Here is a 20620-nt window from a genome sequence, read left to right as displayed (position 1 = left end):
TATTACAGAGGGGCGAGCAGAAGCAGGTGGGGGAAATCGGGATGCGACGTAGGCAAACGGACTGTACCTGTGCGAAAATATGATTCAATATTGAAAGCTCTTTCGTCACTGGAAAACGCGAGCATATTTCTGGAACGTACTATACTCAGTAACTCAGTACTGCTTACTATCTGCGGTCTTGGCTCTGTGTGGAGTTGGAACTTCATTAGTAGAAGGGGTGGGAGTGAAGTACATTGAAAAACCCAGATACAATAAAAATTGAAGTAAAAATAAAATGATGTCCCTGTATAATATTGTTTTGAAATCCGAACTTAACTTTTGGGACACAGTGTTATTTCAAAACTCCATTTCCTGGGGGATTATAATTTAATATTACTTCATGATATCTTGCTCTCTCTGTCAGTTCAGTCTGCTCTTAACATTTGTTTACAAATTCTGCAGTCTTATTTCCTGCATATGTTTAATTCAATTTCAGTGCTTTCAGTTGTTACATCGTCTCATTCTTTTTCTCTTAGGAAGCCTCATCTCATCTGCTTGTACTATGCGCATCTCATTTTTATGTACTTTTCATGTTTCTGGACTGCATTATAATGAATATTCTCTATACTGGTACCGTTGTAAAATTTTAATAGTGAACCTTTTCAGTTTTCTGTGTCAGCGCTCTTCTTACAGCTCTGTAAATAATATTACAACATATTGCAGATTTCAATCACATGATATATTACTCCGCAATTCAGAAACTACATATTACTAGAGATGAGAAATAACTTATAAAAAAACACACATATCAGGACTTATGTCTTCTTCTTCTTTGGCACTACGGCCCTTGTAGTCTAGCCTTGGCCTCCCTTAGGATCTTGGTCCATTCCTGTCGAACCAGAGCCTTCTGCCTCCATCTTCTCACACCTAGAGTCCTTAAATCATCCTCCACTCCATCCAACCATCTTAGTTTCTGTCTGCCAATATTGCGCCTGCCTTCTGGTTTTGTGTTTAGAATCTTTTTTGGTATTTTCTGATCATTCATCCTGATTACATGTCCTAACCATTCCAACCTACGGGCTTTGATTTCAGCAACAATATCTGGAGATTTATATTGAGTTTTCAGTTCTGTATTACATCTAATTCTCCACTGCCCATTCTCATATTTAGGACCATAGATTTTCCTTAGAATTTTTCTTAGAATTTTTCTTTCCCATGTCATCAGTTGTTGTTCCATTTTCTTCGACAGAGTCCAAGTTTCACTGCCATAAAGCACAATTGGTCTTACGACTGTTTTATATAATGTAAGTTTTGCTTTTTTACTTATGGATCTTGCTCTCAAAGTTTTGTTAAGGGCTCAGGACTTATGTGCAAATGCTTATTTATATCGAAAATTCTTCTTCTTCTTCTTCTTCTTCTTCATCTTCTTCACTTCAAGGATTAGGCGAACCGCCTGTTCCGAATTCACAATGATTCCCTTCATCTCTTCCTAGGTTTTCCCACATCCCTTAGTTCTCTTGGTTTATATTGATATGCTACTTTGGACAATCTTGTTTCTTCCATTCTCTGGACATGCTGTTCCCAACCGATGCGGTGTTGTTGAATTCTATCATTTATTGAGTATATTTCTAATTCTCTTCTAATTTCCTCATGTCTTATGTGGTCTAATTTTGTGCAACCTTTGGTCCTTCTTAGAAAGTTCATTTCTACACTTTATATTCTACTCGAGTTCTTCTTATTTATTACCCAGGACTCGCTACCATACAGAAGCATCGGTACCGCCATTGCCTTGTAAAACTTCAATCTTGTATCTTTCCTTGTTTTCTGTCTTAATGTTCTATGAATGGTGTCACATATCATTTGTAATTTTGATAATTTGTTATCAATATCATATCCTGTTCCATAGCCAGAAGACAGTTCACAACCTAGATACTGTAATTAAAATTTGAAACTTGTGATAGCCTATATTTTCTAATATTATTTTCGACCTTATGGGCAATTTTCCTAAAAAGGCCAATATTTTTGTCTTTTCTGTAGAAATTTTAAAATCGTACTCTTTACTTATTTCATTTAAACTGTACATCATAATGAAACTAAGTATTTACATATTTCATGTATAATCATTAAGATGATTGGCATATTTTGACATTAAGAGCATATTTCATGCATATTTTTTTTTATTTCTTGTAGCGAAAAATGTTTTCTAGTTTTTTTTTTTAAATAAATTTTGTCGATGTTTAATGTTATGTTTTATTTAACGACGCCCACAACTGCCTAGGTTATATCAGCGTCGCCAATGTGCCGGAATTTTGTCCCGCAGAAGTTTTTATATGCTCTTGTCGGACCATCGGATCTGTGCGTCTTCAGCGCTGTCGTCGTTCTTGGAAAAGTTAACGCCTCTACTCACACCATTCCACCAGCTTTCCTCCAACCACGTCAAACAGCAGGCCTTGCAAAATAGGATGTTGCCAAACCTCCGTCAAACAGTGTTGTATCTCTTGAATATTGTTTATTAATAATGTGAAGCTAATTAATACTTATTCATAATTTAATTTAAGTAGGTCTAATGACGCTGATTGACTTCTACGATTATTTGCGGATAATTATATGATTTCGGTGGATATTTCTTGGTTAAGTGGAAATTACGTGAAGGGAATCGATTTCGTTTTTAAAGATTAATTTTGTAAGAAATGCTTCTAGTTTATTTTATTAATATTTTTTTATGAATTATAAAAAATAACATTTTGAAAATTAAAAAAAAAAATAAACAGAATAAATGACATATTTCATAAAATGAATGCATAGAAATGTTTCTCCATGTCTTGTGAATGTAATCAAACAAAAAGAAAACTTAAAAATTGAGATCTTGTACTAAATTCTTGGGTTTGAAAATATTTCTAAAAAGAATAGAAAAAAAAATAAAAACTAGAAAGCCAAAAATATTTGGGAGTTCAAAATTTGAATTTTGTTAGTCCTTCACAAAGTAAACGTCCTCTCAAAATTTGGTTGAGAAAATGATTAGGAAAAGAAATTATCCCCTTAATAATATTTTTTTTAACCGAGCGGGCTAGCGGCGTGGTAGAGGGCTGGCCTCGCATTCGGGAGGTCCGGGGTTTGATCCCAGGGGCCGGCAATCCTAACTGAGGTTTTTCATAGTTTCCTCAGTTATTTCCAGGCAAATACCGGGATTGTACCTCTTGAAAGTCCGGCCATGGACGGCGATCCTTCCCTTAATCCTTTCATATGTGTCTGAGTGAATGCTGTGTAATGTCTTAAATGTTTGTGTTGTATCGGAGGTGGCCCTGGCATTGAGCTGATCCCTCATCCGGGGAGGCCCTCCATGTCCTTGTGTGGTCAAAAAAGTATGTATGTGATCCATAGACTAATTCCTCTCCCGACAGGTCGCGGCCCTGTAAGGCCCGGGTGGCGTCGGTCGTGTAAATGTACCTAGAAGGGAGAGGTAAAAACTGAGAGAAAGAAAGAAAGAAAGAAAGAAAGAAAATAATATTTTTTTCATCACTCCTTGCTACATTATTTATGTTGAGTTGACAACACTGGACTGCCAGTGCAAATAAACTGTCCTGAAAGAAGGCTCAAAATTGTGAATAATGGGTAGAGAAAGGGAGAGAGATAGGAAAGAGAGAGATAGGAATGCAGGGAGAGAAATGAATTACCGAGGCTGAAAAGGAATTAGGGTTCAGTTCGCATATCTTACGGGGGCACAGATCCGATGGTCCGACAATAATAAATATACAGACATGAGCCTGTCGCTTTCAAGCACACATTAATACCATCGACCTGGCTCGGGATCGAACTCGCAACCTCGGGCATAGAAGGCCAGCGCTATACCAACAGCGCCAACTAGGCCCGACAATTTTGTCGAGAAAACTCGTAGTCAGCTGAAGTAAAGAATGAAGATCTAAAGAAGACGAGAGAAATTAGTGAAGTGCTTCACAGATACGATAGTGATACGGACGTTAATCCTACCGTGTTACCGGATTATAACTTTTGTCCCCTCAATTCATGTGGTGTAGAAAGAACTTCTCCTATGCACGAGGTTATGTTTACTGGCAGGAGAAAGAAGTTGGATCCTGAAAACATGGAAGAGAATATTGTGCCATAAAGTTTGATACAGGCATGAAGGAAAATTAATTGAAGAGGTTAATTTCATATGGTCCTAAGTCTAATTTTTTTAAATTTTAACTGAATGTAGCTTAAGTTACCTCAATTTAGGAGGCTAGCCAATTGGATGTGAAATGTTTCTAATGTTTCTATCCGATATGCCCTAATTTTCTGGGGAAATGGAACCAAAATTGGAAGCGTCTTGATTTTACAAAAGAAAGCCATCAGAATTTTATGTAAATCAAACTATCTGGAACATTGTCGGCCACTTTTCAGACAGGTTGCAGCCGCCAAATTACTCTTCAAGGAACGACCACTCATATAAATTGAGGGAAAGAAGACATAGGACGGACACTGGAAAGTTTTCTTTTCTCAATCGTACTATCAGGGACTGGAATGCTTTACCTGCAGACTTACTAAAGGCTTTACCAGCAACCAAAAATGTATTTAAAAATATGCTTAAGGACTTCAATAATAGACGGTAATTATACACAGTATTTAAAGGGTGTAAATGATATGTTGTTATTGAAGTGTTGTATCAGTGAAGAATTATGTTGTGTCAGTGAAGTGTGTTGTGTCAGTGAAGTGTGTTGTGTAAGTGAAACGTGTTCCTGTAAGGGAAGCTTTATAGTTTATAGTGGCAGTGCAAAGTATTTGAACAGTGAAATGTTTTTGAAGTGTCAGTGAAATCAGGATAGAATCAGTGAAATGTATCGTAGTTCCAGTGCAATGAGTGAGTTGACAGCGAAATGAGTGTAGTGTTGAAAGGTACTTGTGCAGATATGAACATACCATACTCGTGGGTTTTAGTTCGAACTTAGGTTTAAGATACAAATTAGATTTACTTTAAATGTTATTTTAAGTGATCGTGCTTCATTTAATTTAGGATGTTCCCTGTTATTATTATTATTATTATTATTATTATTATTATTATTATTATTATTATTATTATTATTATTAATTATTGTTAGTATTAATTATTAGTATTATTATTAATTGTATTTTTAATTAATACGTTTATTATTGTCATTATTGAGTGTAATTAGTTACCACTGCCACCGGGTATATACCCATTGCCGTGTGAATAAATACATACATACAGTCACGGATTTTAACAATCATAAATTTGTATATATATGATCTAGTACTTTACACTCGACAAAATACCGACAATTACTCATTAGTGGCCAATATACAAGATCGTGAAATTAGAAATAGTGAAGATAATTTGTAGAAACAAAAGCCGCCCTAAATAAGGGTTCGAAAGATCGGCCTACTAATCAATTCATAAAGAATAATAAGTAAACAAAACAATTTTGTGACACTTGGAAAGAAAAAGAAAAAAAAACATTAAGATAAGAAAACGTTAGAAATCATTTACAAATTAATATTCCATATTGTAGATTACCCAAGAGCAACACAAACTTTTTAATTATGGCGATGAAATTATATAATAAGCTCCCCAGTGAATATTATAAGTTACCAATCGAAACTAGATTTTGCAATTGGTTATTAAATAATCCTTTTTATTCTGTTGCTGAGTTTTTTCAACACAAATTTGTATGAAATTGTATTTTAATAAATAAGTTTAATTGCAATTTAGTTAGTTTTCTTTAATTTAAAAGTTTCAAATTATTTCATGTTTTAATTCTATTATTTAAATTTTACTGTGTTTTATAAAATGTATTTATATGTTCTTTTAATGTATTCTGACGAAGCCTCAAACTGTATGTCTAGTGGCCAAATAAATTGAATTGAATTGAGATGTGGTCCGATTGGCCCTGAAGGCTTAAAATGGGGAAGGGCATGAATTTTACTTACCGAGGGTGATAAGGAAAGTATGACTTTGGCTTACAAGTTAGAAACTGGTTAGGAGTGGGGCATGATTGGCGTCCTCAGTATAGTCAAAATAATATACGGTGAGATGCCAAGAATGAAAAATGGCTGGTACTTTATTATTACCAACTTTGAAACTAAAGCACTAAATGGTAATCTAATAAATAAATTTTCATGTTTTTAAAAAGTTGTTTTTCTTCGTGTAACTAAAATAACACATTATTGATATTATTTATTAGGCCTATTACTATTATTATTATTATTAGTATTATTATTATTACTATTACTATTATTATTGTATATGATTATGTCTCGTGACCAGAATATTGTACGAAATGGAACTATAAAAATTGGGGATTTATCCTTCGAAGAGGTGGAAAAATTCAAATATCTTGGAGCAACAGTAACAAATATAAATGACACTCGGGAGGAAATTAAACGCAGAATAAATATGGGAAATGCCTGTTATTATTCGGTTGAGAAGCTTTTATCATCTAGTCCGCTGTCAAAAAATCTGAAAGTTAGAATTTATGAAACAGTCACACAAACTTACGGCCGCTGTTCCTAGCAGTGAAGTAAACAGTACAGAGTACAGTGTGTTTCAGAAATATGTTGCATTTTCTATAGAAGAAAGAGCTTACATTATTGAAATTTATTTTCACATAGGTACAGTGTGTAGCATAACTGAATTTATCTGTGTGGGCTGAGCACAAGTGAAGTGAATATGGTATGGTACTTAACAGCATTATTTGAACAAAAGTTTTGTTTTACTGTTTGTAGGTATGAAAGACGATGATGGAAACTGGAATTACATTATAACCGAAAGTGAACAACAGTTTTTTTTCCTGATTATATCATTACGGAATACTTCTGTAGAAATGTCATTAATCTGGTAAATAAGTTTAGAGCAACAGTGTGTACAGAAAGGAAGAAAAGTGTAAGATGGCCAACAAAGATGACAGAAGATGCTGTAGAAGATGCTAAAGAAAGGATGCAGCGAAGTCCTAATAAGTCGGTCAAGAAGTTAGCTGTAGAAATTGTTTTTTTTTTTTTTTTTTTTTTTTTTTTTTTTTTTTTTTTTTACGGAAGTGCTCACAAAATTCTCAGGAATAAATTAGGTTAGTAATATGCTGAATAAAGTAAATGTTACATAATGAATATAACCGCCTGAAGAATTGAGTTTGTGAAAAAAAAATGTTACTACTCTACTGTTTTTTGATAAAATACCGTAAAAGTAATGATCAAACCGAAAATCGTAATAGGCCTACTGTATTTCCCTGTAACATAAATGGCTACACTACATTTCTCTCCTCCTATAGCTAGTAAAATGATTTGTTTACATATTGCACTAGTAACACCAAACTCCTGTAATGGAAGGGGGTAACAGTGTTTCCGAGTATAGCCAGGTTAATGTTAAAAATGTTGGTAAAAATAAAGTGATGTCCCTGTATCTTTACTGATGCGATCTATCACGCATTGGCTTTCGTTTGTGACATTTAATATCCACATTGTATCTTTTTATCGGTTTTATCATCTGACTATATACTGTAGTCAGCACTCTCAGAAGTATTAATCTGTTATTCCAACATAAAATATTGTGTCCATTTTCGGAAACGGGAGGTAGATAGAATTTATAGTATGAAAGAAATAACTGAAGCAGGTTTATATTCCTTCGCCAATTCCTGGTAACTTATTTGGTCAACTTTGTTTGTTTGTATGGTCTGCCGAGGCAAGGTTTTGGCATCCAGCATATGCTGAATATTTGTTCTTTATCATTACCACACGATCGGCATTTATGATTTATTAATATGTACTGTACACTTTATTTGCAAGATCTAGTTAAAATGATTTCGAATTGCAGAAACAATGAGATAATTGATAGCCGTCCCAACCAGGGTTTAAAAATCGAGTCGGAGCGTGAACTTGCTTATGTCTGTGGAAACACCGGAGCACGCAACGAGTCTAGTGGAGCGCTCCGCTCCGTTTAGTCTCTGACAACGCTGAATGAATTCTAAATTAATATTTATGTTTAATTGAATTATTATTTTTTTAACGATGTAGAAACCCTAGTTACGTAGGCTGTCATTGTATCATTAAAAATTTATTGAAAATATAACAAACAATTTATAACACAAATAACATTTGCAACGAATATAAATTATGGTTAATTATGGAAATCGATGACGTCGGTGCAGTGAAGGATATCATCTCCAGGGTGCTGTCAGGAACTTTTAATTTCCGGAAGAATTCTAGCACCAATCATAATTCATATAACATCCCATGTCTTGATATATTTGGTCCCCAAATCACTGCAGCATGGCAGATAAATTGCTCATTTTTCTTTCCAGACTTCTTCAGATGTTCCTATCTGTTCTCAAAACGGACTGTGGTATCTAGAATGAGTTCACAATTTTTTTTTTGCCTATAACAATGACATCCGCTCTTCGAGTTGATCCATCAGCGGAAAGGCACCCAATTTCCTCGTGCATCTTACGTATATCAGCCCGACGAATTTCATTCGGAATCATTGAGTGAATTTTATTATGATGGTCAATTTTTACTAATTTTCCCTTCCGGCAAAAACCCAGTACAAGGGCTAATGTACAATATAATATAATATAATATAATATAATATAATATAATATAATATAATATAATATAATATAATATAATATAATATAATATAACATTATATCATATTATATTATAGCCTACATATATATGTGGTGTTCTGCCAAATCGCAGTTCTTTCACTGCAAACCCAGCATTCTACAATCTTTCCTATTTTCTGCCTTCCACATATGTTTGCAGATTTTCTTGGGAAGGATAAATGCGGTAGCTTCCCGTTGCTTTCCGCACACCACTCTCTCTTTCGCATCTTAAAAGATCCCGGGGGCCCCAGCGTGGAGGTGAGGAGAGTGAATTTGACTAATTAGGCCTTCCGGACTTCACCGAAATTCACCGCAAAAGTTAAATATCAGAGACCGGGAAATCTCAATTAATTAGCCTTTGCCCCCCAATAATATATTAAGGATGCTTAATTCAACACATTATGGAAATATTTAATCTGTAGAATATATTTTTGGGTTTAAATTATGCAAAAGATGTAGGTAATCGCCAAAATAAATCGAGTTTAACTCTTAAATTGGCAAAAGTTCATTTCTCGCACTAGTTTATTAAACCGTGTCGGACTGTAAAGAAAACAACTATCGTAATGTCCATATTTTATATACAACAATATACCCCTGCCAATAAGTGGATCCGGAATCACAAGGGTCTTTCCTGTAGTGAGTGGAGGGAAGCGATCAAGATGAATGCTAACGTATCAGCTGTGCGTAGTGTACCTGGCAGGTCTTCGGGCAGTAACCTCTGTCGACATTGCGACAGGGAGGTTGAAACCCTTGCCCATGTCCTGGGGACCTGTCCACACGGTGAACTTCTACGAAATACGCGGCATCATACAATAAGAACAATAATAGCAACTGCCTTAAGGAACAAAGGTTATTCAGTATATGAAGAAGTACACGACATATCCAGTGAGGGCAGTAATCGAAGAATCGACATAATTGCATTTAAACCTCCCTCTCTTGAAGCTTACATCATAGACCCTACTGTGACAGCGTATTCCGAATCTCACCGGTCCGGTGGCATCAATGACGTCACGTTGCAACGAAAATAAGGAATAAAACTGCTGGAAGAATCGATGCTGTCATGGCGATTGTGTAAGTGGTTATCTGTGCTACGCTAGCAAAATTTTGCGAAATTTCCGTACTGCCATCTCGTTCAAATAAAAGAGATCATAAACAACTTATTTCTTGAACCGGTAGTAATAACTGGTCCGTTGACATGTTCGCTCATAAGCCATTAACATATTGTTTTTACGTTGTACTCATTACAAACAATACAGCAGAACTAAAGCAGAACACACCGCCATGACACAACAGTGCACGATGCCATTCGTCTGCTAATTCCCGCCCTATACAAGAACCAATCAGATTCACTGATAGCGGCTGATGGAGCCTGCCACCACCTCTGCAAGTTGATGGCACCGGTGCGACATCGGTGGAGCATCAATGACGTCATCGGTGGAATTCGGAACACTGTGATGCCATCGGATTGCTCACCGGTGAGATTCGGAATACGCTCTGAGATTCGAATCGCACGAACACCAGCCAGAAGAAGTACACGAGGAAAAAGGAATATATATGAACCTTCAATCAGTTTTTATAAGGACAAATACCATCTGGAATCCATCGTCATTACGGGACTAATGATAGGAGCCCGTGGGACCATACCCCGGTTCCTAGTCGACTTCTGTAAATCTTTTGCCTGCATAAAAATATTTTAAGAGATCTAACAATTGCAGCACTCAAAGGCTCAATAGCTATTTTCAGGAATCATACATATGGACTATGACTAATTCGCATCTCCTTGACGTTACTTCGTTTAATATCATGTGTTTCAATATAATTCAAATTGTTATTTTTCACTCTAATAACAATGTATCACTAAGCCTCAAGACATTTACTCTATTGTATCATGGTACTCTTTGTCGATGGCAACCTGTAGTGGTTACAGGAAGGAATTAAATTATTATTGTAGAATTATTGTGAAATTTTAATTTTCCTACCAATTTTTTTCTGTTGTTCTATTAAAATTATAGCATATAGCCTATTGACCTGTTATATTCTATAGAATACTTTGCGAATTTAAGGGTTAAAAGGGTCCGTGCATTCAAAAGGTTGTGAACCTCTGAAAGGGTCAATAAAATTATGAGCAGTTTTCAGGTGTTATAAGTTTATTGTTGAGACCACTAGTCGTGTTTTCTGGATTCTCAGTATAAATATATTGGACGTTAAAGTTGAGATGCGGAGTTTAAAAGCTTTTTTTTTGTGACATAGCATTGATGTTGGATACCCCTGTTGCCCATTGCTATACTTGCATGTTATGCTGAATTGGACTCGAAACGAAATAAGAGCGAGAAGCAATTCCTTTCCTGCAGTGGGGTGACAAATTGGCTACTGAGGAGAGCTCAGCGGCTGCCGGGGTCGAACCCCAGATCCAGTCACGTTCCACCTAAAGTATCACTCTGCACAAAAAAGAAGTGTTTTACGACCAGATACATTCCAGATGATTTTAATAATTTATCTGCCCTCTTCACTTCAGGAACTAGAGTTCCCCACACAAATTTCACACAAAATGCTATGAAAATTGTTAATATTGAATTACAGTAATCGATACGGATTCAAAAGGCTCAGAATTTGATCCCTAACACTTACTATCTTGGTTATTTATGGTAAATTCTCTCATCCTCGGCGGACTAGTTGTTACCGAGTATTTGGAAACATTAAAATAGTAATATGCGTTACAAGAGCGGTATGTTGACGTTTTCATGGTCAAGGAAAAGATTGAAAAAGCGAAACGTAGTTGAGCTTTTTTAATTTCCGAGAACATGAAAACAAACATACCGCTCGTGTATCGTACATTATTTTGTGCTAACATCGTTTATTACATACCTGAAAGAGGAGTTTCTAATTAGTTGCAATGAAATCTCCATGTTGGTTTCTGTTTAATGACGGCAACTTCGGAACACTAAAATATCTTTCTTTAACATTGTTGCTGTAAAATGTTTTCTGTGTTTACTATACTCCAGCAGGCCGTGGTATACGTCTGTCTTTTTTTTTCCCAGTCTATAAATGCGAACTTAAAACAAACGGTAAGGTTATGTAATGATTTATTTTTCATTTTAATATTTTAACAATATTATTTATATAACATATTGCAGTAATAACATCGGCATCTGGAATCTTGTTGATTTTTTCACGGCTTCCTTAATGTTACTTGTATCAGGAATGCAATAATTTTCGCGGAGTAATAGACTACTTAATTTTTGCAAATATTTAAAAACAATAATTAACAGTGCAATTTAGGTGAAATTGCAGTGGTAAGTTTCCAATTTATAATTATTACTATGTTAAACGTCTCTAAAAATAATATGTTAAAAGCCTAAAGCAGTAAAATGAATGTCGCGCTTAAGCGGTAAGAAGAGGGAAATTGTTATGTGTGTTACGTTGGGAATACTGAATGTGGTATTTCACACTTACCGCGTATTGGTTCTGCGCGGAAAACAAGCAAATACGCACGATCTCGCGCAAAAAAAACTTTTTTCTTATCCCAATGACGTAGTTTACTGTTTATCAAACTGTTCACAACTGTTAGAAGTAGCTCATTACATCACATGTGAAATAATTCATTGATTAGAAAGAAAAACGTTATTTATATCCGACTTAGCAACAAAGGAATTTTTACATCACGATAGGGCTTTAAACAATTATATCTACGATAATGTGTAGAGTTGCATTTTACCCACTGCCAGAGCCTTCTTCAGTTACAAGCCGGAACCATACGTCGGCAACACTGTAATTAACTGTCAAGCGGAGGCCTACGATCCATAACATATGTTTGTGCAAATGCCGATTTTCAATGTAAATCAATGTTACAATATAAGTGTGTGTCGATGGAATTATTTTCACGGTCGTACCAAACGTTAATTGTTGATGTATTATAAACTAAGTGCGTGTTGGCGATAAAAACAAGACAATAAATGAAAATATGGCTGCAGTCTATAGCAATTTTTACGGCTATTAATAATGACAAAGTGATTGACAATTCTTTTAAATATTAAATATTGTATAAACTACATTTTTATAGTCTTACTTGTGGTTTGTGGTGTATCAGAATTCTAGACAAATTGTTCGGTCTCGCCTGCTATATCAATAAAGTTACGCCGTTGATTTTCAAGTTCATTGTAAACAGCTGTTTTGTGATCCCATAAATGTTGCAGTTTTGTTGAAGATTCGGAATGTCTGCTGTACGTCAGAACTACCTATAATTTGTAGATGCATACACTCACTTTGTTGGTTTTCAAGGTTTGTTTATTGATATTATTTCTTTTGTAATAAATTTTATTAGTTATAAACATGTTTCTTTTCACTTCATATTTACAGGATTTAAAGTTCACTGAGTTTACGCTAATTAGCACAAACTTAATATACAATGATGTGTTTTGTTACTATTATGTTGAAGGTATGTTTCTTCATTTTTCATAGATCTTTATAGGCTACTTGGCCTTCGTCTATTTGAAATTATATTTAAAAAAATTTGTAACAAATAATTTAGGAGAACAGTAATGTTATGATGTCTGGCGAGTTCACACTAAAACTGGCTTCCTGGGCATCTGAAATGTTTATAGAAAAGCACGACAGATAATAACATGAAATTAAAATGTATATGATATTCTAGACCTTTTACGTCAGAGGTGAAACAACATAAATCGGCAAAACATTGTCAATTTACTAGCCACATAATGGTTAATTGATTGGAATTGGGTATTGCGAAAGTACGTCGTTATTCTATTTATTTTTGGTAGTGCCGAGGTCATGGAAAGCATGGGGCTCTACCTCCATGTCCCCCAAGTGCCTTCATGGCATGTTACGGGGATACCTTTACCTTTTTACCTTTACCTTTTACAAGTAACATTTCTTTAAGTATTTATTTTTTGTCCTTTGTACCATCTATAAAAAGCATGTATGATTTTAATTTTTGTAAGTTATAAGTGGCTGTATGCAAGTACTTACGCGGTATTCTGAAACTCAAATAAAATACCAGTTCGGATTCCGTAATAAATTACGTACATCATTACACTGAATCTTGATCATATGCACTTAGTTTTGTACCAATTACTGTCGAAAATGTACATGTGACAACGAAGTCAAAGCACTAAAACGTCAAACGTCATGCCTTTATTTCGCCTCCGTCCGCCTCCACTCAGCGTTGCCAAACCTATCCATGCTCCAGCTTGTAGCTGAAGATGGCTCTGCCACTGCTATCGGTTCTGGTTGAGTGGAAGAGAAGGTATGAAGGCCTTAATTCTACCAGAAGATAAATAAATAAATAAATAAATAAATAAATAAATAAATCTATACTAATAATAAATCTGTAGCCGAAATTCTTCTGGTAATTTTCGATTTTCCAAAAATAATTGGTCCCAACATATATAATTAACCACCCTGAAACCGAAAATCGCATTTTTGAAATTTTTGTTTGTATGTCTGTCTGTATGTTTGTTACCTTTTCACGCGATAATGGCTGAACCGATTATATGAAAAAAGGAATATAAATTAAGTTCGTTGTAACTTAGATTTTAGGCTATATGACATTCAAAATACTTTATTTAAAAGGGGGGTTATAAGGGGGCCTGAATTAAATAAATCGAAATATCTCGCTTATTATTGATTTTTGTGACAAATGTTACATAACAAAAGTTTCTTTAAACACGATTTCCGATAAGTTTTATTCTTTACAAAATTTTGATAGGACTGATATTTAATGAGATAAATGAGTTTTAAAATTAAAATAACGCCATCTAAGACGGTGCAATGAATTAAGAACAAATAACTTCGTCTATAAGGGGCCTTGGACAACAACAATCGAAACAGGGGCCTTGGACATGAACAATCGAAAGCTATTAAACATAGCCAACAGAGAATGTTTCTGTGTTCGTATGAAGTAGTATCAGAAGCTAAATTAACCGATTTGTATAATTAATTATTATTTCACTATTGGAAAGTGTAGTTTCTCTAGATGGACATAATGCTATAATGTTATTACAGTAACTTCGGAGTGAATCGAGGACAGGTAAGATTAAAATAGCTTCTTATGCACACAACAACTTGATAGGCTATTCTGGGTATTCGTTTCCTGTATTTCTTAAAATAATATTTATGTACACTCATTTTAATCTCAGAGAATTAACGAACAACGGGAGTGTATTGATTTAGTATGCAGTAATAGTACGTTAGCTTAGCAATCCGTTATTTTATAATTCAAATTTTAACTATGCTCAATTGAATCGTGTTAAAATACATAAAATACATATGCAATAAATGCAATGCAAAAAATTGGGTAATGAGCGAAGCAGATTATCTTGCGCTGTTGTAAAAGTTGTTCCCTGGATCAAACGTCCTATTTTAATTATGTAATTACTTTATATTTATTTCTAACAGGTGCAGCGGAGCGCACGGGTACGGCTAGTAAATAAATAAATAAATAAATATAAATAAATAAATAAATAAATAAAAACTCTGATTTTCTAGAGATTGTTACGATAAATCTAAACGTGTTGAAGCGAGGGACGTAGCTGAGTAAAAGGTTCACTTTCAGTGGACGTTTCTGTACAAGTAAAGAAATATTCCTGGAAAGCGAAGAGAGTCGCGGCGCTGGGAATTGTAACGGACTGACAGAGAATTTGCAGACGTCCTAATCTCGAAGGATCCCCACTTCAGCATTATCGTCAGCAATTTCTTATTCTACACAGAGCGTTTGAGCTTCATTATTAATTCATGCATATACTATATTACCCCTACAGAGGGTGAGTACGCACTGAGAAATTCAACATATCCCATCCTCAAATGGACAACAGTGGAATAAGGATAACGGATCTTTATCTGTCACTTCAACATTTTGAGATAAAAGAAACTTACAAATGAGAAATGTATCAGTAATTTAAATTTTATTATCTTGTTTTACGCTGTATATTATTTTGTGCGAGATCGTGCGTATTTGCTCGCTTTCCGCACAGAACCAATACGCGGTAAGTGTGAAATACCACATTCAGTATTCCCAACGTAACACACATAACAATTTCCCTCTTCTTACCGCTTAAGCGCGACGTTCATTTTACTGCTTTAGGCTTTTAACATATTATTTTTAGAGACGTTTAACATAGTAATAATTATAAATTGGAAACTTACCACTGTAATTTCACCTAAATTGCACTGTTAATTATTGTTTTTAAATATTTGCAAAAATTAAGTAAAGTCTACTACTCCACGAAACTTATTGCATTCCTGATACAAGTAACATTAAGGAAGCCGTGAAAAAAACCAACGAGATTCCAGATGCCGATGTTATTACTCCAATTGTTATATAAATAATATTGTTAAAATATTAAAATGAAAAATAAATCATTACCGTTTGTTTTAAGTTCGCATTTATAGACTGGGGGAAAAAAAAGACAGACGTAAATCACGGCCTGCTGGAGTATAGTAAACACAGAAAACATTTTACAGCAACAATGTTAAAGAAAGATATTATGGTGTTCCGAAGTTGGCGTCATTAAACAGAAATCAACATGGAGATTTCATTGCAACTAATTAGAAATTCGTCTTTCAGGTATGTAATAAACGATCTTCGCACAAAATAATGTACGATACACGAGCGGTATGTTTGTTTTCATGTTCTCGGAAATTAAAAAAGCTCAACTACGTTTCGCTTTTTCAATCTTTTCCTCGACCATGAAAACGTCAACATACCGCTCTTGTAACGTATATTACTATATTAGAAGTGAGAAGTTCAGAAAGTAAGTTCGAATTGTTATTATCAAATATTTATCAAGTCATCATTGCAATTGTTTATAGAAAACTACTTTCTCAATATCACCTAATATCACTTTTCTACGCAGTCGCTTCATCTATTCAGACATTCTCTAATCTTGTCACATTAAAGTTGAAAACTATGTATGCGTGTATGTTTTAACTCATCACTGTAATTCTTTTGAGGGCTTAGAAAGATCAAAATAACTAGAAATGGAATCCGGGTTAATGTTGATGATTTCAGCTCATAAAAATCGAGTGATTATATGTTATTCACTGTTTGATCTATCTTCAAAATGCGTCAATTGCTGAAATAAGCAGTACTTCGTCCAGCAAATCCTTGTAAGTCGTTCTTATGAATATACACTAAAATGCCCTACATAGGGACCTTAAAAATGTGTAGGATTTTTATTATAAAGTTGTACTTACTGATGTAACATTGAAGTGCTTCAGTACCGTCCCCAAGGGAAGAAATCTTTGGGCAGTTAAAAGTAAATAAATAAATATATAAATCAATAAAAAATAAAGAACTAAATAAACTATCTTTGCAAGCACATTTTGTTTCATACATCCAACTTGAAAACGGTTTCTCTTTTAATTCTACAAACAATGACCTCAATGTTCTCTCAGTTTGAGCCATTTTATACATAATTCATACATAACACATACACGCGCGCACATGCACTTTTGATTAAACTAAAACTCAACAACACAGAGCATTTACAGAACACCAAGATAATTTTTAATCGGTTAGATAATCGATTAAACACATTTGATTGATAAATCGGATTTTAAAATTAATCGGTTAATCAATTTGATTAATCGATTAAATCGACAGCTCTACTTTTATTGTATAGTCGCTAAGAAAAATAGGAAGAATTTGGGAAATTCAATACACGCACTCCATATTATATATATACAGGGTGTAACAACTTTAATGTTTAGAATTTCTGGAACATGTTCCCTGACACATTCTACGTTGATTAAACCTAACATACCTATATCCGAAATTGAGAGGTTACAGAGATAACAGAGCAGGAAAAAATAGAACTTCTTGCAGCTCCAAGCATTATACCGTTTATACAAGGCCTATTTTATGGCATTACTAAGTAGAGATACATAAGAAACATTTGAAAAGCAGTGAATGAAGGAAATTTTAACGAAACAGACAACAGTTTAAAATAACAGTTGTGAGAAAAATAAATCGTATTATAACTAGTCTTTTTATTGAGTTTTGACCATTAAAACATGCCTTTTGTGTACACACATCAGGAATACGCCGACATAGTTTGTGTATATGGACTGTGTGATGGCAATGCAACAGCAGCTGTTTTGGCATATCAAGCACGGTTCCCAAATCGTAGGATTCCTAGTGCACAGGTATTTTCACGTGCCTATTGGCAAATTTCAAGAAGTACAATGTTTGGAATCTTAAGGACATTTTTTTTTCAACTTTGCACTGCTTCTTTCATACTCACAAGTAGTTGATATTAAAATGTGATATGGTACTAATAAAAATAATGACATAGACATGTCACTTTCGGAAATTGGTGTTACTTCTTTCAGTATTCAGCGATAAAATTAAACTCAAAAATTTAACTTTGGGGTACAAATACTCCAAACCTATAGAACTTTGGATATAGGTATGTTAGGTTTAATCGACGTAGAACGTGTCAGGGAACATGTTCCAGAAATTCTAAACATTAAAGTTGTTACACCCTGTATATATGATGTATTTATTATATTATAGTTCACAAAGTACATATAAGTAATCATTTAAACACTTACATTACACACTTTATAATTTCACACAGAGATATAGTATTATTTAAATACAATTTCTACAATTTAAATATTTAATATACAAAAAAGTTTTGTTTTATCTTGCACTTGCGGTTAGTTTTGTGCAAGACTCAACTCATTTTAGTATGTTGTTACAATCAGTATTTGTTCCCTTCCTAAGTTGTACTTCATGTTTCAATCTGCAGTGTGCAGCTAGCATATCTAAATCGTCCCTTATTCTAGTATTTTCCATCCCTCTTTCGCTACAGAAATACTTATATAGTTCGTACAAGCTCTCTCTCGTTGGTAAGCCTTCATTTCTTAATTTTATTTCATAGCATTCTTTTGTCGTACCATCAACACTATTAAATTTAGAAATAAAAAATATAGCTATCAAGCAAACATTCTGATGGGGGCAGATAAAAAAGTTAAATTTTTTTCTTCCACCATGTTAATAATGTCAAAAGGAGTGTTTATATAAATTTTGGCCACTCGACCGCAATTACGAGACCGCCCACAAAGTGATTTTTCCTGGGGCAGTTTAAAGAAAAAAAGCATAATTTCATGGAAAGATTTATTCAAAGAGATATAGCAGTTGTTAATCTATTTGTCAACATATCCCCCTCTGCAATTGAAACATTTGTCATTCCATGGGATCAATTTTTGTATCCTTGTTTCGTAGAAGTCAGCCGCCTGGGATAGGAACCAGTGTCTCTGACATCTGTCTGCACCTTTGTGTCGATCTCATGATATGACAAATGGTTCAATTCCGGTGGGAAATATATTGAAAAATAGTTCAACAATTGCTGTGTCTGTTACAATAAATTTTTCCAATGAAATTGTGTTTTCTTTCTGTTAACGGCTCCTGGCGAACTTATTTTTTACGACCCTCGTAATTGCGGTCGAGTGGCCAAAATTTGTATAAGCACTTCTTTTGATATTGTTAACATGATGGAAGATAAAGATTTAACTTTTTTATCTGCCCTCGTCAGAATGTTTGCTTGTAAGTAGTTTCTAACAAAGTCAAATATGTTATTATCGGTGAGTCTAGAAAATGCGTACTTGGCAAAATTGAACATATTATATATAAAACAATTCGTTAGTCCAAACCTGTACTGTTTCATTTGCATGTAAGGTGAGTGCTCCTGTTGTGGCCATGTTCCTGATATGGCCACCCCCTATTGTGAGTTAGTTAACCAAAAAACTCGCTAAATTGCAGCAGCATCCAGTGTAAGGACATCCTGGTATGTCACTTGATCTTTTTCTATCCAGTCAGGTTGAGCAATATGGCGTCAGTTGCCTGTTTTGCGGTTTTCATGTGACCTCTTCTTATTTTTCTCTAGTAAGTCTCCTTTGTTTTATGCATGTTTTTCAAAGACTTGTTTCATGAAAACCATCGTACTCCATTCAGTTTTTAATGTTCTGTTGATTGGTGTTGTCGTTGATGGCGTATCTTTTACGAGTTGTTCATAATCAAACGATATTCGTGGAAGCTTCCCTGCTCCTGATATGGCCATATCAAATGCACCATGGCCATATCAAGTTCATTTCACTTTTATTTTTTCACCTGACAAATTTACATGCCTTATAGCTGGGATTACGCAAAAATTTTGTATTTTAAGAAAAACAACTTAATTTTTTATGCAAAAACCTGTTTTGACTACGCTTTTGAATTATAAAAAGGATTATTAAGTGTCGTGTTCATTTATTTTACACCAAAATTATTTAATTTTAATACAACTGCGCTATCAGACTGAAAAAAAATCACGATTTGTAGAACATGGAACAAGGGTGGCCATATCATGTGCACATGTTCCTGATATGGCCACTAGGTAGGCTTTTGGAATTTGGGATTTTTGGGCAATTAAAGCTATTTTTATGGGGAAAGGAAATTGTTTTAAGGAAGTCCATTAGACTGAGAAAGAGTAAGAAAAAAGTTGTTTACATTTTTTTTTTCAAAATAGCGGCTAGAAAAATTCTCAAACCTTAGCATGGCCATATCAGGGACACCTACAGAGGTGTGAAAATTATTAGAATAATCTTAATTTTAAAGGTTTTTTTAATAGTTCCTTCACAAATATTAATTGAATTGATGAATATTGGTATATAATATTACTATACTGATGTAGGATATATTTACTACTAACTTTGCCGGAAAGCATTGTTGTACATTGGTATTTTTCTTATTTTACAATTGTTATGGGAATTCAGAAATTATTATATTATGTTGGCGGAATTGGAAACATAAAAAATATATGCACAAAACAGATGTATACGTTCATTTGAACCTTCACAACGATGTAAACGCAAAGAACAATTTGTTTAAAGCATTTCTTAATTAATTTTTGATGTTTCCAATCCCGCCAACATAACATAATAATTTCTGAATTCCCATAACAATTGTAAAATAAGAAAAATACCAATGTACAACAATGCTTTCCGGCATTTTTAGTAGTAAATATATCCTA

This window comes from Periplaneta americana, chromosome 7, assembly GCF_040183065.1.
Source record: "Periplaneta americana isolate PAMFEO1 chromosome 7, P.americana_PAMFEO1_priV1, whole genome shotgun sequence".
NCBI lineage: Eukaryota > Metazoa > Arthropoda > Insecta > Blattodea > Blattidae > Periplaneta > Periplaneta americana.
This window is presented reverse-complemented; position numbering follows the sequence as displayed.